Here is a 22,689-nt window from a genome sequence, read left to right as displayed (position 1 = left end):
TTGGATCAGGTTCTTGAGAACCAAGGATGGATAAAGCTCTGTGTAAGACATATGAATCGGGTCAAAAGAGACCTTCTTCCTCTCAAAGTTTTGTTGATGATGATTGTTGTTGGTATTGCTATTGTTATAGGTGTTTGTTCTTTGTTGCGGTTGTTGTTGTTGACGTTGTTGTTGTTGAACTGGTGTTGTTTGTTGATTGGAAAATACCGGGATAACGGAAGATACTTTATGATGATGATGTTGACGGGATGTTGGATTCCTTCTGATCTGAGGCCTCCTCTGCCTCCCACTTCTTATTGCATTCGTCTCACTATCTTTCTTCTTACCAAAATTGCTATCATACCACTTACTTGTTGATGCCTCATCTCTTGACAAACGTCCCTCTCGGACTCCTTCCTAAAGCCTCATCCCCATGTTTACCATTTCGGTAAAGTCACTAGGGGCACTAGCAATCATTCGTTCATAGTAAAATGAACTCAGAGTTTTCAAAAAGATCTTTGTCATTTCTTTTTCCTCCAAAGGAGGAGTAATCTGGGCAGCCAACTCCCTCCATCGCTGCACATACTCTTTAAATGTCTCTTTGTCCTTCTGAGACATAGACCTCAACTGGTCTCCATCTGGCGCCATGTCCACATTATACTTATACTGCTTGACAAAAGCCTCCCCCAAGTCATTGAAAGTGCGAATGCAAGCAGTATCCAATCCCATGTACCAACGAAGTGCAGCGCCGGTCAGACTATCTTGGAAGTAATGAATAAGCAATTGATCATTGTCGGTCTGAGTAGACATCTTGCGAGAATACATCACTAGATGACTGAGTGGACAAGTATTCCCCTTATATTTTTCAAAGTCAGGCACTTTGAACTTCACCGGGATCTTGACGTTGGGCACCAAACATAACTCGGCAGCACTCTTCCCAAACAGATCTTTACCTCTCAGCGTCTTCAATTCCTTGCGCAAATCAAGAAACTAATCCTTCATTTCATCCATTTTCTCAAAGACATCCGGACCCTCAGACGGCTCGGAGTGATAGATGGTGTCCTCTACGCGAGGCAAGGTGTGCACAACGGGAGGTGGCACAGACATCACCGGGCTATATGTCGGTAGGGAAGAAAAAGTAGGCGCAAAGCCTTCAGGCACAAAGTTGGACGACATTCCCCACGGGAATTCGGCAGGCATAGTTGGCGCGAAATGGGCGGCAACAGCAGGCATGGTAAAGGTAGCCACCTCTGAAATAACAGTCCTTACAGGAGGAGTTGCAGGCATTGGAGAAGATTAACTTTGAGCAGCAAGAACTGACTCCATCATGGCAGTCAGGCGAGCGATCTCGTCCTTTAGCTCTCTGTTCTCTTGCTCTAGGTGCTCCATGATTCTCAGATGATTGGCTCGGGTATTGTACCGGTGAGTCAGCATGGCTAAAGCACAGAAGAAACACCAATCAGACATCTGGCGAAAACCTGCTTATGCAAATGATGCATGAGATGTAATGCTTGATTTTATTTTTCAAAGAACTTACTATATCATTTGCAAATATATATATTTAAATGGAAATTGCAACAATTTGATATGACCAAAAATCTCTTTTTATTTATATAAATTGGAAGGATTACACTGAGTACAATTTCAGAAACCAAATGAAAATACAAGAGAAAAGAAGACTAGTCATCCTAAGGATCCCTAACAACAATGTCAGAAGATCTGGCTGTAGGTGCGTACTTCCTTCGAATGCGACGGATCTCGGTCTCAAAAGAAGCCTTCATCCGAGTCTTCTCGAGGACAAGTTGGTCAATAATCTTCTTCCAAGCAACAGAAGTCTGAGACATACTAGAAGATGAAACCTCTGGCTCTCTTTGTCTCTTCGTCACTCGGTCTTCTAGTGGCTCAATAAGTGCATCTTTGTCCTTAGACTCCAATTGCAACTCTTCATGCTTCTTGCTCAAAGCATGGAAACGCTCTTCCCACATATCCTTCTCTTGCTTCATCTTGATGAGCGCGTCTTCTAACTCCTCTATATCTTGGTTAGGGAGAGTTAATGGCTCAACCACAACCATAAACATAGGTCTTTCACAAGGATAAGGCATCTTCAACTCCAAAGCTCTCTTCTTCACCCAAAGAGTGTAAGCTTCCAAAGCTACACAATTGCACGGACCAAGCTCGGATCTTCCTTTCCTATGCACATTATGCCAAGCATGCACAATCTTCTGCTTCAAATGTTAGGGATCTTTACCCTCTTGATAGAAAAGACCTTCTAACAAAATGGTATTAGGCTTGTCTCTCAAGGGGAACCCGAGTTGACGACGAGCCAAAGCAAAGTTGTAGTTAATTCCTCCTTGTGTACCAATGAGAGGCACATTAGAGAATTCACCACAACTATCAATAATCTCCAAACTGCTTAAAGACGGATCATACCAAACTATATCATCATTAGTGAGAGACATAAGTCTCCGAGACCACCGTAGACATTGTTTGTTCTCCACAAAAGCAAGTGTCTGAGGCAAGTGCAAAATAAACCACTTGTACAGAAGAGGAATGCAACAGACAATAGTTCCACCACCCTTAGAATTCCTTAGATGCAAAGAGAAATACATATCACCCAACAAATTAGGCACATGATTCCCAATCAAGAAAAGTCTAATGGCGTTAACATCAACAAAACCATCAATGTTAGGGAACAAAGTTAATCCATAGATGAGCAACACAAAGATAGCTTCAAAAGCATCCACACTACCGGCTCGAGAAAAGGCAGTAGCTTCCTTGATGAGGAAATCAGATGGCAACCCAAATAAACCTCCTTTCTTCACCCAATTAGCCTCAATCTCAGACTTCTTCAAGTGAAGAGCTTCAGCAATAAGACTAGATCGGGGAATCTCCTCCAATCCACTAAAAGGCACTCTACTAGAAACAGGTATCCCCAAAAGATTAGAATACTCCTCCAACGTAGGCACAAGCTGAAAATCTGGGAAAGTGAAACAGTGGTAGAGAGGATCATAGAACTGCACTAGCACACTCAAAAGTCCTTCAACCACATCAGCAGACAAGACGGACAAAAGCTTCCATTGATATTTACAAGACTTGATTGGATCAACCAAGTATCAAGGGTTTGTTGTAAGTCACGAGCATGGAGTCTGGGTAAGAACCATCCCAAAGGAGTGAACTAAGGATAAAAACTTATAGATCATGTTCTAAAAAGTTCCCAGAGTCTTAATTCAATCTATTGGATATTACAGGTTAAGATGACTGACTCATCGACCCATAATATTCTCAAGAGAAACTCGTCTGAGTGTAGTATCGCGTAACAACTGTTATCAAGTCTACACTTGAACAGTTTCTGCACTACGTCCTAAATAGGCTAAGAGGTGGTAAATGTTCTACGGTCCTCATCTTCTCAGACCCAAATTAGAGATAGTAATGCCTAACCATAAATACTTATGTGACAATTCCAAATCCAAAAGAGTCTCCACTGAGCAGATGGATCTCAAGCCAACTTGTTAAGGACTACTCCGCACAAGTCGAACATGACTATAGTATCTTCCTATCTTAATTGCACTCAAGTTCGGGTTAGAACTTATCTCACCACTCATAGATCACCAAGCATAACAAGCAGATTATATCACACATACATATATACAAATATCACATATATACAAATATATACACATAAAGAGTAGGCTAAACCCATTGGAGACTACTCCCCAGCAGAGTCACCACTTAATTTCTGTAGCGATAAATTCATGATCATCAAGCTATGGATAAGCTAGACATCAAATAACAAGAGTCACCGCCGCGCTTTTATTGTTTCCAAGGGAAAAGGGAAAAAGTACGAACAAAACCCAAAAGTAAGAAGTTTTCAAAACAAAACTAATAAAATGTCAGAGATTACAGGTAAGGGGGTTGGTTACACAAAGGGAAGGTGTTAACACCCAAAGGGTCCTAGGTACTCCTAGGGAGCCCTTTTTGTGTGCATATGTATTTGGTACAAAGTGATGTTTACAAACTAATAGAATGGGGGGATGAGAAAAGAATTCATTAATTATATTTTTGTGTTTGGCAAGACCTTTGGTCTTGTGCCTACGTACCAACATAAAAACGAGAGATCAAAACCTCTAGTTCGGGATACAAATTTCAAAGTGGATGCATTGCTTTTAACGAAAATTATGTTTGAAAGGTGCAAAGGCCTGAAAATGGTTTGAATGAGTTAGTTCTTTTTGGCTTTTTGAAAGTTTAAGTCAAGTATAGTTAAGTTTATTTACAAGTTTGATTTAAGAAAAGAAGTTTGAAAATGCAATGACATAAGGCCAAAGTTTCTATTTTTTTTTGCAAAAGTGGTCAAAGTTTAGAACAAAATAAGTTCAATCAAAGAAGGTTTAGAAAAAGGAGGGAGAGATTTTGAAATTAAAGAAATGGGGAGAAGATGAAGAGACTAATCCTATGTACAAAATTAAAAGTTTAGAGTTGAAAAGGTCTGACCAAATGGGTAGCAATCCAATAAACAAGAATGTCAATAGAAACCCAGAATTCCCTTGGACTTTTAGAATCAAGCAACACACGAATGCAGAATTATATTATCTTAAAGAGCAAGGCATCAAATAAAGATGGGAACATCCAAGCTTATCCATTCCATGATCTTCTTCAAGGTAGCCCATGTAACAAATGAATTCCACAAGTCACAGGTTCAAAATAAAAGCTTCACAATGATCATGTTGCAGATGAACTTAGAGAGATCTTGAATGATGTATCAGATGAAGTTTCAAATTGCAAGTACTTGGTTTCTTAATAAGTTGGCATTGGCCAAGTCCTTTAGCATAGGAATGTTGCCTAAGTTCTAAGTCCATTTGTCCAAGATCAAGCCAACAGTCCACACAAAAGTTTTTAGGGTTTTTGTTATTATTATGTACATTAATGGTCAAAGACCACACAAACAAACAAAGTATACACAAACAAAATATATCACACAATATAGGCCAAGTGGACAAAGTGAAAATTGCATTAACATAAACAATTAGAATGATATGAACAATGACAAATGTATAAAAGCTTGAATTAAATTGTATTAAAGTAAAGGGCTTGAAATTAAAAGTTAGTAGTTAATAGGTTAGAAGTTAGTATGGTTTTGCTTTTGCTTTTTATTTTTTAGACATTCTTTGGAGAACACTCACCCCATTTATCACAAGCATGGATCCTTGAACCAAGACATCTTCCAAAGGAAGGAACAAATGTCAAGTTTCCACACAATACCATGAAAGAGGGGAGACTTACAATCTCACTAACTAGAATGATATACCTTTTATGTCACAAATTTAGCGATATGTTAAGCAATCGTAATTGGACTTATGTAGATGTCACAACTATTTGAGGTCGGGCAATAGAATTTTTGGTGTTAATGCCTGTTGGAGACATAGTATTATGAACTATGCTCATGAAACATACCACACACAAAAAGAATATGCAAAAGGTGTGGCCTAATCTCATCCATACTCATGTTAATTTTTCAATCAACTAGCTTTAGGACTTTGAGATATCATATGCCAAATGAGATGAATGCATAAAGGAGGGGAATGGGATGAAGAGGGAGGGAAATAGATGAAATCTCAAATTGGTCAAAGGAGAATATTTATCAAATTAATATCATTCATTCATTTTGGGAGATGAAATGTACATTCCATCAATCCCCAAAATCCAATGATATTAATTTGACAAAGTCAAATAAACCTTGACCAAGACCCAACAACAAGAGTCAAACACCAACAAGTCATAACAATTGGTCAACAAAATTATTTGACATTTATTCCAATTAAAAATACTAAAATAATGGATTTAAATTAAATATGGTTTGTCAAATTCCTAAAATCTCATCAAAATACCAAATAAATGGCCATGAGATTTATCAAAGGCAAACAAAGTCAAAGGATCTTGGAGAATTTTTTTCAGATTTTTTACAGACTTAAAAGTATTTTTGAACAATTAAAAACAAATAAAAAATCAATTAAATCATGAAAAATATTAGTAATGATCCAAACAATAATTTTAATTCAGAATATGAAAGAGAAAAATATTTGAAATTTTTTGATGAAACTCTCATATTTTTTGGATAATATTAAAATTAATATGAATTAATGAAAATAAAGCAATTCAAATAAAATTCAAATAATCAGAAAAAAGTGGACCACTTAAAATTTTAATTTTGTGTCACTTGGTTTGCAACGGTTCATGAAAAACTGCCTCTAGTCTATAATTGTGACGGCTTATGCGGCCGTTTTGGGCAACCATCGCAACTCTACATGGAAATCTACACTTGTTACATAAGGTTTACATAAAGCTTACGACGGTTCCTTCAAACCAGACATCGATTTTTGACTGCGATAGTTTTGTTCAACCGTCGTAGGGAATAAGTACTTCGTTTCTGATACATTTTTCAGTACCCGCGTTCAATTTCATTCAGCCGCGCAATCTATTTCTTTCCTACTGATTATTTTTGGAAATAAACCCTAAAATTTGAGTAGAGAACCAAACTTTCCCTCTTTCTTTCAAGTGATTGTCCTTGCAACCTTCTTATTCATCACTATGATCTTTTTCTTCTCCATAACTGTGATTGTCAATTTCTTCATTATAATATCCTCTTCTTATCTACATCCATCTTATTCTTATGAGTTCAATGTTTTTTTTGTCAATCTTCACCACTGTATTATTCACTTTGTTCCTCCCTATAGCTTGTTAACGACACCGGTCCCTCAACGCACCAAGCTGACATGGGAAGAAGAGAGGTAAGTTGGAGATCACCACACCCCCTTCTCACTTTTTAGGTATATTCACGGTTTCTTGTTTGTTTGATTGAATATTGTTTTTTATTTTAATTCATGTATGACTTTTACTGTGTTCTACTCTGTTTGGAACTAAGTTGGGTAAAGAAAGAACAACCCATTTAAAATTGAAGAAGCAAACAGAAACGCTGCTCTCAACCTGAAAAAGCAAACGTGAAATTGGAACCCTAAACCAGAAAACGCAAACTAAAATCTCCATGAAATTCAAGAGGTTATTCTATTAAAACCCTAATTCCTTCTTACATTTAGTGCTGGTTGTGTGTTTGATTGCTTACATTTAGTGTTGGATGTGTTTTGAGTGCTTTAAAAGAGCACTAATCTTGGTTTCACTGGATTCACTTTGTGCTCTGACTTCAATACTTTTCCAACTATGCTGAGGACAAAGTTCAAATCCATATTAAATTGATATTGCCTTCTCACATTCCATTTTCATTCAAAATTCTGTATTTTACACTCATTGAAACATGAATAGGATTTCATATTGGTGAGGATTTAATTTTGTTTCCTAACACTACTAGATGTCACAACTTTGGACCTATTTTGTTTTGTTGTTTCAATAGAGTGATTGAGGATTGTACTGAGCTCAAAACTTTGATGCAAAGTTTGTTTTAAGTATTGTACTAAGACTCCAATGATTCCACTATTAACATATGGGCCTTTTATAGCTCTTGAGAATGTATCATTTTTATAGGAATTGTTGAGGATTAGGCTATTGTTTTGTAAAATAGTGGTAGTTTGTTAGTTACTCTGATTTCATAGTGATAGATAATTATTCTTGACGGCTTCAATCTTCAAAAGGAAGGTTCACATAATATCCAGATGTTGTATATGGTGGATGGTAGTTTATAGTGGATGCCCAAAACTCTGCCATATAAAATTGGGAGTGGGACATATGGAACTGCCATGGTGGGATGCGTTTTACAAAATCCGCCTCACTCTTTTGCAAATAAACTACTCTTTTTGGTTAACACTTGTAGGTAGGACAATAGATGACTTCACCCTTTTGACCTCTAATTAAATGATTTTGAAAATACGATATGACTTTATTGTTGGGTTTTCTATGTTGGGAATTCAAATTCATTAAAATTTATGTTGGCTGAATTATTTATTTAAGATGGAAGTTGCTTTGCTTATCCTGAAAATGTAGGTGCAGCTGGAACTCTTTATGATGCAATTCCTCAAAATCTAAAACAAGAGTGTTTTACAAATTAAAAATCCTTCTCTAGTTCTGCAATATCTTCTTGGTAACTAGTTTTGTTCCCTAAACTACTACCACAATACACAAAAATCCTCATTTAGTGGTTGAGAATAAGAGAATAAATTATAATAGTTAATGTAAGAATTAATGAAGGCTATCAACTATGACAGATATGTTATCGAGTAGAGATAGAATGCAACATGAGGTGTATTTAAACTTTATATTATATGGATAGAGTGATTTGCCTATATGTATATGTGAACCTTGTAAGAAGCTTAGAGAGGCATCACAATTGCAAAAAGGGACATGCACTTATTCAGGATTTCCAGGTTGTGTCTCAATCTCAAATTATTGTTACTTGCATGACAGACATTTCAACTAAGCTGCACAAAGTAATAAAAGAACTTTCTCTTGTCTTTTTTCTTGTTCTCCCAACTTTGTATAATGACACCATTTGTTATGTATGTTGGAGATTGAAATTGAAACTTAAGTGTAGCCATTAAACTTCAGTGCTCGGTATATATTTTCTTTTTATAACTAATGTGCATATTGATTTTGTTTGTGTATTGATTAATGAGTATTTTTCTAAACCATTGATTATCCTTGTGGATGTGGGTTTTGCATGTTAACATTTTTTTATTATTTATAGGGAAGTTGATTATAATTGCTAACAGTTGCCCACTATTAAGAAAGTCTGAAATTGAGTACTATGCTATGTTGTCAAAGCTTTAGATGTTTTATGCTCCTCACTTTTTAATTTCAGCAGTCTTAATATGATTTTGCAATGCAATATGAAAGTGAATATTGTTTTTGAGATCCGAGGAATTTCGTTTCATCAGATTTCTGTCAGCTTTTGACTCATGCGGTCAGGTATTGTTCATGTATTAGCTCCAAGGACTTGTGCCATAACTTATTGCGCTTTTCTCTGGCACAACATAATTCTACAGATTGGCCAACTTGTCCTGGATAATAGACTGGTCTAGGTTATTACATAGAGTTTGTAGTAAATAATTTGGTCGGGTTCCAGAAAGCTTCAATTTTTACAATACATGTAGTAGAATGTTGTGAAAAAAGTTTACAATTTTCCGATACAACCTGCTAACACCAATATTCAACTTCATTTTGATTAGGAATTGACATAATAATTTGTTCATATACACTACATTATTGTAGGATTTGAGAAAGGATCTAGAAGGTGGAATAGATCTTGGCATGCCATATTGTGTTTTCATCAATGGGAAAGTCTCTTGTAGATATATGATACAGTTGTTCTTGATAGTATTGATTTTGAACAACTTGATATCCTCCAACCTGGTAACTTCTTGTAGGAAATTTACTTGAATTCTTTGATTATAGTTATTTATTTATTTCAAATATACTGGTATGGAAATTTACTTGAATTCTTTGATTATACTTTTTTAGAAATAGTTTTTTAGAAATATTCTTTCCAGAATTGGATTTCTTTAAGTTAGGGAGATAATCCTTCACAACCGCAAGTTACTTTAAGAGAGAAACTTTTGATAGATGCTGGTGCAATTACTGGGTTTCTTATTGGACTTCGGATTTATCTTGATGATCCGGAAAAAGTAAAGCATTTGCTTCTGTCTACGAAGATAGAGTAGTGCAGTCTGTGCAAGTTCTTAATGAGAGATTGAATTCTGCTGTCGAAGAAAGTAGTAGTACGTCTTCTGTATATAGAGCTTTGATTTAAATGAGAATGATACTCAGGAAAAAGCTCTTCTTGGACAACCAATTTGTCCACTAGAAACGTGTTCCCCTGTTTCAGAAAATGCATTTTTTCAGTCAAAGGTACAACTTTGCATATTCATGAGATTAAACTTTTGTTAAATATACCAATGCTTTTGAGATTAAAGTTAGAGTATTTTTCAAATAAAAAGTCACCTTTTCCATCAAGCCAGTAGATTGAAGATAACAGTCCTTTAATTAACACTGCATGCATTATAGGTACCTAGATTCACAAGTGATGGCATTTAGCAAGTGGTCGAGCTTTCAAACAGTTCTTGAAATGTTCGATCAAAATTTGCAGTAAATTGAGAATGAAGTTCAAACTACTATCGAGGTTGCAGATCATGATGTTCCAATCACTATAGTTGAGGTATGATGCCTAGTTTGATAATTTGTTGCTTGGTATTGTTCTATGATTACTGTAGAGCTTGATTTTCTCTAAAATCTTTACTTTTATGTTGCAAATTGCAGAAAAGGGAATGATGACTGGAGTTGATTGCGTAGAAGCGAATGAAAACATTAATGAGCTTATTACTAGTGCGCACCTCACATATTATTAGCTCAATTTGTTGTGTGGCTCAATTTGTTGAGCAGCTAATGAAAAATTTCTTTATGTTTATTAGTTAACATCAATTATGTTGAAGGTTCTAAACATGTATTTATGTGTTAAAGTATACATAGATGATTGAAAAAGTAAATTTGAGTATTGAATTGGATTGTGTTTCTAATTTGAAGTTTTTTATGAGTACTAGAATGATTTTAAATTGTTTCTTCATATAAGAAGAAACCACTACAAATGTGAGTACCATACTTTTTCAATTTAAGAAACAATTTTTTTTTAATTTAAGAAATACATTATTTGTGGAATTACCTGCGGATTAAATATTTCCTGCAGATTTACCTTTGGAAATACCCGTGGTTTTATCCTTGGATTTGGAGTAGTAAAAGCAAAGTTATTTAATGGCCGTTAAAACCGCCACAATTTTCAATTTACATCAGTTGCCTAATCGTTGCAAATAAGAACGACGGTTGGAGTGGCAGCTTTAGAAACTGTTGTGGTCCAGCCTGGCGACAGACGTTTCCACAATAGAAACAAAACCGTCGTGACTAGCAATTTGGGTCGGTTCAAACCGCCGTAATATGCCAAAGTCAACCGTCGCAACCCTCATTAATTGAGGTGGCAGGTCAAGTGGCCACCAGTGCGCGTTTCATGGTGCGCCTGAGTCAAATGTCCACACGCTTGGTAATTAAAATGCACGCTCATGATTAAAACAATTTGAACTCATCCAATGGTTCAGGACCACGCCACATCATTGCTGGAGCAAAGCGCAGGTCGTCTTCTCAGGCGACCTTGGCCGGACTGGTCTATTCATCACCTTAACAAAAATGAAAAAGGAGGACATGATCTGAAAGGAAAAATGGTGTAGATCACGAATATCACCTCAATTTTAACTAACTCCTCACATATAGAAAGATATGAGAAGTTGAATTTTGAGATATGTCAACTGAGTTGCTTCGATTTGACCTCTGAGCAACTCAATCTTCTTGCCTACATTGGTAGGACTTCAGACAACCAAAGAATCAATAGAATCGAGCAAGATTGGGAGAGAATCGAAGAGATGAAATTTTCTGAAAATTACCTTCAATGCAGTGCAATTCTTGAGGTTCCTTGCTCCAAATACAATCTAATCACACTTGAGAAGCTAGCAGGAAGTGATTGATGAGGTTGCAAGACTTTGGATCCTAGAGTTTTTGAATCTCCAACAGTTGAGATTCAACTCAAATTTCAAGTTGAAATTTATCAGGTTTTCCTTTGGAATGAGAGGGTTTCAATGGGGGGCAAAGCTGGCGCTCAACGTGTGTTCAATTCTGATGCTAGAGGGCTCTATTTATAGCTGCAGCTCATGAGATTTGCACCTTCAAATTCACTTTCCAAAATTGGCAAATAATGATGCATGGGTGCCTGGGCGTGTACAAACCCATGAGACCATTGCTTAAGGTCCACAAATGAGTGTGAGAGGGTCTGAAATCAACTTGGATTGCAAGGCAAGTGTGTGTGAAGATTTGAAGTTTGATATGTGCCAAATGATGATACCATGTTCATGCCTTGTGCAACCCTAGCAATTCTTGTCCAAAATGGATAAACTTGGACTTTTTGGAAAGGCTAGATCAAGAGGAACAAACTTCATGTTCAACACTTTTCCAATTGAAGCCTGTATCATGATGAATTTTGAGGTGGAAGTTTGGAAATTTCAACATGTTGAAATTTTTTCTAAGTGTCAAGCCATATATCTCAATATTCCACCTTGCTTAACTTTTTATGTGAGCTTCAAATGAAAAGAGTGTCTTCATAAAAGTTTTAGCTATTTCAAAGACCTTAAAAATGGTCACAAATTTCATGTCATTTGGATTTTAAATGCTAGAGTTATGCATTTTTGAAGTTTGGAAAAATCACTTGTTCAATGGTATAGGTCAAAAGTGACCTATAATGTAGCCTCATATCACATGCTCATAAAAGTTGAATTATCTCTCACTACAAACATAAAAGTTGAAGTAGACATCTTGTATTTGATTTTTCAACTTGGAAATATTTCATATCATAAACATTGAGCAAGTTATGGCCTTGGGAAGTTGACTTTCAAATTAGGGTTTAGACAAAAAGACCTATAATGTTTCAACATAGAAAATGATTTTCCAAGCAAAACTAGCTCTAGGTATCAACATGAAAGTTGTTTGGAATGTAATTTAGAGAAAGGTTTCTCTTGGAATCATTTTCATATGGTGAAAATTGTAGGAGATAAGGTGTAGGGAGACCCAATTTTGATCAGATGAAATCATTTGGCCAACCACCATCAACCAACTTGCTAATCTTTAATTCTCTTGACTTTATAGGATCATGGTAGGAATCAATGGAACTCATATATGATGCCCATAAACATTCTTGTATCAATTCAATGGTTGTGCTCTTTGTCATGGGGGCCTCAAACCCTAGACATAAACTTGATAGATCAATGTGATCATGCCCTACCTACAAAAGAGTTAGGCAAATGCAAAGACATATTTTTTGTATTTTGATTAGTAAAATGATAATATACAAGTTTGATACAATAACATAATTCTCGGTGATCTCTCCCAAAACAAACCCAATGAAAGAGGGGGCAGGAGGATGCCAAGGTATGATCCCAATGCTAATGCTTAGGATGAAATTGCATGAGGGATCTTAGAGTCAAAATTGGGGTCTTACACTAAGCACAAATTAAAAAGTTAAGAGTTGAAAAGATCTGACCAATGGGTTGCAATCCAATTGATAAGAATGTCATATAGAAACCCAAATTTCCCTTGGACTTTAGAATCAAGCAATATCAATACACAAATATCAAGATGAAGAATAAGGCATCAAATAAAGATAGCCACATCCAAGCTTAGCAACTCCGTGATCTTCTTCAAATTTTCCCATGTATTAGATGACTTCAAAGGTAGGCATTAGACACAGGTTCAAAATAACAGCTTCAATATGATCATGTTGCAGATATATTCAAATGGATCTTCAATATTGTATCAAATGAATGTTCACTTCACAAGCACTTGGTTTTCATGAAAGTTGGCATTAGCCAAGTCCTTTGCATAGGGAGTGTTGCCTAATTCCAAGTCCAATGTCTCAGATCAAATCCAACAGTCCACACAAAAATGTTTTTTAGGGTTTTTGTTCTTATTATGTACATTAAGGTCAAAAGATCAAAAACACAAAACAAGTATATACAAACACAATATATTCACAAAGTATGGCTCAAGTGAGAAAAGTAAAAATGATATTAAAGTAAACAAATTGAATGGTATGAATAATGGCAAATGAATAAAGGCTTGAAATTAAAGTGCATAAAAGTAAATGGCCTGAAATTAAATGTTATTTGTTAGTTGATTAGAAGTTAGTGTTTCTTTTGCTTTTTTATTGTTTAAGTCATTCTTTGGAGAACACTCAACCCACTTGTCACAAGCATGGATCCTTGAACCAAGACAACTTCCAAAGGAAGGAAAAACGGCCAAGTTACCACACAACACCATGAAAGAGGGGAGACTTACAATCTCACTTACTAGAATGCTATGCCTTTTGTGTCACAAATTTAGCACTATGTTAAGCAATCGTAATTGGACTTATGTAGAAGTCACAACTATTTGAGGTCGGACAATAGTATTTTGGTGTTAATGCATGTTAGAGACATAATATAATGAACTATGATCATATAACATACCACACACAAAAAGAATATACAAAGTGGTGGACCTAATCTCATTCATACTCATGTTGATTTTGCAATCAACTAGCCTTAGGATATTGAGATATCATAGGTCCATGACATGAATGAATAAAGAAGGGGAATGATATGAAGAGGGAGGGGGAATGGAATCAAGATAAATTGGTCAAAGGAGGACTTTTACCAAATTAAGATCATTCATTTATTTTGGGAGACGAAATGTACATTTCATCAATCCCCTAAATCCAATGATCTTAACTCAACAAAGTCAAATCAACCTTGATCAAGGCCCAACAACACAAGTCAAACTCAACAAGTCAGTAATAGAAGCTCCACACAATTTATTTTGCATTTAATCAATTAAAAAAAATTAAAAAATGCATTAAATTAAATTATGGTTTTCCAAATTCCTAAAGCCTCATTAAAACACCAAAGAAATGGCCACGAGATTTATCATAGGTCAAACAAGGTCAAAGGACCTTGGAGAAAAAAATTCATTATTTTTTGAAACTTAAAACTATTTTTAAACAATTAAAAATATTCACAAAATCAATTAAATCATGAAAAATATTAATAATGATCCAAAAAATGATTTTAATTCAGAAAATTAAAGAGGAATTTATTTAATTTTTTTGGGTGAAACCCTCATATTTTTGGATCAATATTAAATTTAATATGAATTAATGAAAATAACACAAATAAAATGAAAATCAAATAATCAGAAAAAATGTGGACCACTTGATCTCCCTCATTAATTGAGGTGGCATATCAAGTGGCCACAAACGCGCAATCCACGATGGACTCTAGTCAGCGCGCCACAAATAAGGTCATTCAAACCAACACTCGTGATTAGATTAATTCAAACAGATCATGTGGCTCTGGACCTTGCCAACTCATCACCGGAGCAAAGCTCCAGACTCCTTCTCAGACGAGCCTCGTCGGACTGGTCCAATCATAACCATCACTAAAATTAAAAAGAAGGACATGATTTTAAAGTAAAAATGGCACTGAGCACGAATTTGGCCTCAATTCATCCTAACTCCAAGTATATTGAGAGATACAAGGATTTAAAATTTGAGGTGCATGATCTGAGTTGCTTCGATTTGACCTCAAAGCAATTCAATCTTATTGCCTACATTGGTAGGACTTCAGACAACCAAGGATCCAAGAGAATTATGGAGAATTGAATGAGAATCGAAGAGATGAAAATTTCTAAAAAATACCTTTGATGCAAATCTGGATTAAATTGTTCTTGCTTTGGCTCGTGCTTGATCTTGCTCAGGATGCTTGCAAAAGAAGATTAGAATGCATAAAAGGTCTTGGATCCTTGGAGTTTTTAATCTCAAAACAGTGAGATTCCAACTCAATTTCCAAAGGAAATTCTTAGGTTTATCCTCTCAAATGGAAGAGTTTGGTGTTTGGGATCAAAGCTGGCGTGAAGGAGTCCCCATTTCTGATGCATAGGGTCTCTATTTATAGCTGAATCAAGTGATATTTGCACCCTTGAAGTGAGTTTCCAATTTTGGCAATGAGTGATGCATGGGTGCATGGGCGTGTACAGGCCCATGAGATCATTCCATTTGGTCCATAATTGAATGTGAATAAGTATGAAATCAAATTGGAATTCTAGGCAATTGTGCATGGATGTTTGGAGTTTGATATTTGCCAAATGATGACACAATGTTCAAGCCATGCGAAGCCTATTCAAATCTTTCAAATTCCTTAAAAATGGTTACAAATTTGACCTCATTTGGATTTGATACGAAGGAGTTATGCATTTTTGAAGTTGAGGAAAATCACTTGTTCAATGGTTTTGGTCCAAAATGACCTATAATGTATCCTCAAATCACATGCTCATATAATGTACCTTGAAATATTTGATCAATTGTTGAAGAAGCTTGGTGAAGAAGTTACACAAGACACCTAGATGAACTAGGGTTTCCACTGCAAACCAATCCCAAACTCTTGATGAATTCTTGATCAAAATATTATGTGAGTCTAATGGGAATCGATATATGATGTCTAAGGCTATTGTAGATCAAATCTTGATTGATCTCCTTGCCATGAGGGTCTTGAACCCTAGATATGAGCTTGATAGATCAAAGGTGAGCATATGCCTTACCGACAAAAGAGTTAGACAAATGCAAAGACATATTTTGGTATTTTGGTTAGTAAAGATGATAAAATATAAAGTATGATACAATCAAATTTTGCTTTGTGATCTCTCCCAATGCAAACCCAAATGGTGAGGGGTAAGGAGGATCTCAATGCCAATGCATATGATGAGATAGCATGAGGGATCTTAGGGTCAAAGTTGGGGTATTACAAGAAGCAAAGGTAGGCGCATACCCTTCATGCACAAAATTGGATGGCATTCCCCACGGGAATCCAGCTGGCATGGCAGGGACAGTCTGGCTAGCCGCCACAGGCACAGCTGATGAAGTAATCTCTGAGATGACAGTCCTCTGAGGAGGAGGATTTACAGGAGATGGAGACTGTTGGTTATGAGTAGCTATCACAAACTCCATCAGGGTTGTGAGTAAGGAAATCTCGTCTTTCAGTTCTCTATTCTCTTGCTCGAGGTGCTCCATTCTTTTCAAACGATTAACTTGGGTGTTGTAAGAATGAGTCAGCTTGGCTGATACACAGAAGAATAACTGATAAAACACCTGGAAGAAGAAACCTGCTAGGCAAATGATGCATGAAATGCATTATTTTTTTTATATTTTAATTTCAAGGATCATATGAAGTTTTATTTGCAAATATAACTATAATTAATAATAACAATTCAATTGACCATAAAATCTATTTTTATTTATAAAATTGGAAGGATTACACTCAGTACAATTTTAGAGACCAAAATACAAATACAAGAGAAAAGGAAACTATCATCCTAAGGATCCCTAACAACTTTATCAGATGATCTGGCTACTGGAGCGTACTTCCTTTGGATGCGTTGAATCTCTGACTCAAAGGATGTCTTCATCTAAGCCTTCTCAAGGACAAGTTGGTATCTTCTTCCAAGCACCAGAAGGTTGAGGCATACTAGAGGCAATTAAACCCTTTGGTTCACTCTGTCTCTTCAATATACGATCTTCAAGAATCTCAATAAGTGCATCCTTGTCTTTCGAATTAAGCTGCAACTCCTCATGCTTTCGGTTCAAATCATGGAACCGATCTTCCCATAAATATATCTCTTGCTTCATCCTGGAAAGCAGATATTCTAACTCCTCTATATCTTGGTTAGGGAGAGTTAATGGCTCAGCCACAACCATAGACATAATTATCTCACAAGCGTACGACATCTTGAGTTCCAAAGCTCTCTTCTTCACCCAAATAGTGTAAGCTTCGAAAGCTACACAGTTGCATGGACCAGGCTCGGATCTTCCTTTCCTATGCACATTGTTCCAAGCACGTACCATTCTACTCTTCAAAAGTTGGGGATCTTCACCCTCTTGATAAAATAGACCCTCTAACTGAGTGTTATTAGGTTTATCTCTCAAGGGTAATCCAAGTTGACGACGGGCCAATGATGGGCTGTAGTCGATTCCTCCTTGCGTACTAATGAGAGGCACGTTAGAGAAGTCACCACAACTGTCAATAATATCCAAACTACCCAATGCAGAATCATACCAAACAATATCATCATTAGTGAGAGACATAACTCTCTAGGACCACCGTAGACATTGTCGGTTCTCCAAGAAGGCAGGCGTGTGAGGCAAGTGTGAAATGAAGCACTTGTACAGAAGAGGAACATAACACATAATAGTCCCACCACCTTCAGAACTCCTTAAATCCAAAGAGAAATACATGTCACCCAATAAAGTCGGAACAAGATTCCCAATCAAGAAGATTCTAATGGCGTTAACATCGACAAAACCGTCAATATTCAGGAACAAAGCCAAGTCATAAATGAGAAATACCAAGATAGCTTCAAAAGCATCCATGTTTCCATGTTGAGCAAAAACAGTAGCCTTACCAATGAGAAACTCAGAAGTCAAACCAAGAATACCCCTTTCTTCACCAAGTGAGCATCAATCTCAGATTTCTTCATATGAAGAGCTTCGGCTATGACATAGGATTTAGAGATCTCCTCCAATCTACAGAAAGGTACCTTGTTAGATACAGGCATACCCAAAAGATATGCATACTCCTCCCACATGGGTACAAGATGATAGTTGAGAAAAGTGAAGCACCGATAAAGAAGGTCATAGAACTGAACCAAGACACTCAGAAGTCATTCAACCATATAAGTAGATAATACAGACAAGAGCTTCCCATGACGTTGCTTGAAGTCCAAGGGATTTAATACAAAGGATGATAACTTCCTTAACCCCTTCAAATCAGGACATCTGAAATTGTACTTCTTAGTGTCCTTCGTCCACAATCCATGGTATGAAAATGTTTGCAAACAAGACCTTAGTTTCCTTGAAATTTATTTTTTCTGTGATGAATGTTATGATGCGCATGTATGCATGAATACAACAATCACACACAAGGCATCCCACATAAGGCAAACACAGACAGAGGTCAAGGAATGTATTAAGTCATCATCAAGATCAATCATCCATTTTGGTGGATTATGGTTTTCACCTTATCAACACCCAAGTTCCATTGATATTGATGAGATTGATCGGATCAACCAAGAATGAAAGGGTTTGTTGTGAGTCACGAGCATGGAGTCGGGTTGAGAACCATCCCAAAGGAGTGTACTAAGGATAAAAACCTGTAGAATCATGTTCTAAGAAGTTCCCAGAGTCTTGATCCCATCTATCAAACATTATAGGTTAGGATGAATGGCTCATCAACCCATAATATTCTCAAGAGAAACTTGTATCATTGTAGTATCGCGTAACAACTGTTATCAAGTCTACACTTGGACAGTCTCCACACTACATTCTAAATAGGTCAAGTTGGGTTAAATGTTCTAAGCTCCTCAGCTTCTCGGACCCCCAAATTAGAGAAAGTAATTCATATCCATAAATTACTTGTGTGACATCAGGAACTCTAAAGAGGTCTCCACTAAGTAGATGGGTCTCAAGCCAACTCGTTAGGGACTACTCCACACGAGTTGAACATGACTATACCATCCTCTTATCTTAATTACACTCAAGTTCGAGTAAGAACTTATATCACCATATAAAGATCACCAAGTACAACAGATTGAATATATCACACAAACATCAAATATACAAATATATACACATAAAAAAGTAGGCTAAAGCCACTAAGGACTACACCCTAGCAGAGTCGCCACTTAACTTTTGTAGCGGTAAATTCATGACGATCAAGCTATGGATAAACTTTACGTGAATAAAACAAAAAGATTACATGTAAGGGGGTTAGGTACACAGAGGGAAGGTGTTAGCACCCAAAATGTCCTAGGTACTCCTAGGGAGCCCTTTTTTATGTGCAAGTGATTTGGTCTAAATGATGTTTGATAAAATATAGAGTGGGGAGATGAGAAAAGAATTCATTAATTATATTTTTGTGTTTGACAAGACCTTTGATCTGATGCCTATGTACCAACATAAAAATGAGGGATCAAAACCCCGGAGTTCATGGTAAAAATTTCAAAGAAGTTGGTGAATTTGTTTTAACAAAAGTTTAACAAGAAGGAGCAAAAGGCCAAAGTTTTGAAATTAAAGTCCATATTGTTAAGTTCATTTAAAAGCATGATTAAGAAAAAATATTTAAAAATTCATTAGCATAAGCCCAAAGTTTCTAGTCATTAAAACATGTCTAAGTTAGGAAACATAAACAAAGAAAGTTTTTGAAAAGAGGGAGATGTTTTGAAATTTAAGAAGTGGGAGGAGATGAAGGGACTATCCTAGACAAGAATTTAAAATGTAAGGTTGAAAAGATCTGACCAATGGGATGCACTCTAACAGACAAAAATGTCATATAGAAACTCATTTTCCTTTGGACTTTAGCAGGCAACAAGCATAAGCAATATCCAAGAAAATCAAATGAAGTCCATGGCATAAAATTAAGATAGCCAGAATATTCAAGCAAGCAATCCCAATATCTAGCCGTATTTAACTTCTTCCAATGCATCAGATGAAATATTCCTTGATCAACTCAGAACAATTATCATACATCAATAATAATAACAATGGAACTAGTAAGCACAAAGTCAAAGTGCAAGATGAGTCAAAGTCACTCAAGGTCTTGCGTCAGATGAAAGGTACATGCAAGGATAATTCAGTCTTAGATAGTGGCATTGGCCAAGTCCTCAAAGCATAGGGAAGTTGCCTATCCTAAGTCCAAAAGTTCAGATCAAGTCCAACAGTCCACTAAGATGTTTTTTAGGGTTTTTGTTGTTCATTAGGTATTTTAAGGTCCTAAGACCACAAACAAAAACAAAACAAGCATATTAATGCAATCACATGATATGGCTCAAATGAGCAAAATGAAAATAACTGAAACATAAACAAGTTGCATGCTTTCGGGTTTTCAACTTAGCGAGCTATTCTGTTTTTATTTTAGGCGAAGTATTTCTTGACTGCATTTGAATTCACAGGATGAGTGAAATCCTCCCCATCCATAGTTGTAAGTATCAAAGCACCGCCTGAAAAGGCTCTCTTAACAACATATGGACCTTCATAGTTTGGAGTCCACTTGCCCCTGGAATAGGGTGCGAAAGACAAAACTTTCTTGAGCACAAGGTTACCTTCTCGGAACACACAAGGCTTGACCTTCTTATCAAAGGCTTTCTTTATCCTTTGCTGATATAACTGTCCATGGCACATGGCAGTCAATCTCTTCTCTTCTATCAAGTTCAACTGGTCATAACGGCTCTGAACCCATTCAGCCTCAATCAACTTGGCTTCCATCAAGACTCTCATTGATGGGATATCCACCTCTAATGGGAGCACAACCTCCATGCCATAAACAAGAGAGAAAGGGGTTACCCCTGTTGAAGCGCAGACAGATGTACGATAGCCATGCAAAGCAAATGGCAGCATCTCATGCCAATCTTTGTACGTAACAACCATCTTCTGGATAATCTTCTTGATGTTCTTGTTAGCAGCTTCAACAACCCCATTCATCTTGGGTCTATAAGGAGAGGAATTATGATGTGCAATCTTGAACTCGCTACATAGCTCTTTCATCATCTTGTTGTTCAAGTTAGATCCATTATCAGTAATGATCTTATCTGGCACACCATAACGGCACATGAGTTGATTCTTGATGAACTTCACAACCATCTGCCTGGTCACATTTGCATATGATGCCGCTTCGACCCACTTGGTGAAGTAATCAATTGCTACGAAAATAAACCTGTGACTGTTAGACGCTTTTGGTTCTATCATGCCAATCATGTCAATTCCCCACATGGAGAAAGGCCATGGTGATGAAATCACATTCAGAAGTGTCGCGGGAATATGAATCTTATCCGCATAAATCTGACACTTATGGCATTTCTTCACATATTTGCAGCAGTCAGACTCCATTGTCAGCCAATAGTAGCCTGCTCTCAACATCTTCTTTGCCATGGCATGTCCATTGGAATGAGTACCAAATGAACCCTCATAGACTTCAGTCATCAACATGTTTGCTTCGTGTCTATCCACGCATCTGAGCAAAACCATGTCGAAATTTCTCTTATAAAGCACATCGCCATTGAGGTAGAAACTTCCAGATAATCTCCTCAAAGTCTTCTTATCTTTAACAGATGCCCCAGGCGGGTAAATATGACTTTGAAGAAAACACTTGATATCAAAATACCATGGCTTATCATCTTTTACTTCTTCTATTGCAAATACATGAGCTGGTCTATCCAAGCGCATCACAGTGATATTGGGGACTTCATTCCAGAATTTCACCACAATCATCGAAGTAAGTGTAGCAAGCGCATCTGCCATCCGATTCTCATCTCGAGGAATATGATGGAAGTCAACCTCAGTAAAGAACGTTGAAATCCTCCTCGCATAATCTCTATATGGGATGAGGCCAGGCTGATTCGTCTCCTATTCACCCTTAATCTGATTAACAACAAGGGCCGAATCACCATAAACATCAAGATGCTTGATCCTAAGATCAATACATTCTTCTAAACCCATAATACAGGCCTCATACTCCGCCATATTATTCGTTCATTTGAAAGTTAGCCTTGTTGTAAAAGGAAAATGTGTGCTCTGAGGAGTAATAATCACTGCCCAATACCATTTCCATATTGATTTACAGCGCCATCAAACACCATGCTCCATCGGGAACCAGGCTCTCACCCTTCATCGAGTGTAGGCTCATCACAATCTTTCATTTTCAAATACAGAATCTCCTCATCAGGGAAGTCATACTGAACAGACTGATAATCCTCAATTGGTTGATGTGCCAAGTGGTCAGCCAAGATACTACCTTTAATAGCTTTCTGAGCTCGATACTCAATATCATACTCAGATAACAGCATCTGCCAACGGGCAATCCTCCCAGTTAAAGCAGGCTTCTCAAAGATATACTTGATTGGATCCATTTTGGATATCAACCAAGTCATATGATTCAACATATACTGGCGTAAGCGCTTAGCAGCCCAAGCCAAACAACAACATGTTTTCTCAAGCATTAAGTATCGAGACTCATAATCAATGAACTTCTTTCTCAGATAATAGATGGCATACTCCTTCTTCCCTGATTCATCTTGCTGACCTAGGACACAACCCATAAAGTCTTC

General features: G+C 36.8%; 1 long non-coding RNA gene across 1 annotated transcript; it reads left to right on the top strand.

Moving 5' to 3' along the window:
• The first annotated feature begins 6,202 nt into the window (after window positions 1-6,202).
• LOC127119083 (uncharacterized) lies at window positions 6,203-10,490 on the top strand. The gene is made up of 3 exons (XR_007802611.1): window positions 6,203-9,825; window positions 9,982-10,132; window positions 10,234-10,490. It is a non-coding gene; the product is annotated as an uncharacterized LOC127119083 (long non-coding RNA).
• Window positions 10,491-22,689: the final 12,199 nt, after the last annotated feature.

The sequence above is a fragment of the Lathyrus oleraceus genome, chromosome 2 (genome assembly GCF_024323335.1).
Source record: "Lathyrus oleraceus cultivar Zhongwan6 chromosome 2, CAAS_Psat_ZW6_1.0, whole genome shotgun sequence".
NCBI classification, from domain to species: Eukaryota; Viridiplantae; Streptophyta; class Magnoliopsida; order Fabales; family Fabaceae; genus Lathyrus; species Lathyrus oleraceus.
The sequence above is the reverse complement of the archived record's forward strand: the minus strand, read 5'-3'. Positions and strand labels throughout refer to the sequence as shown.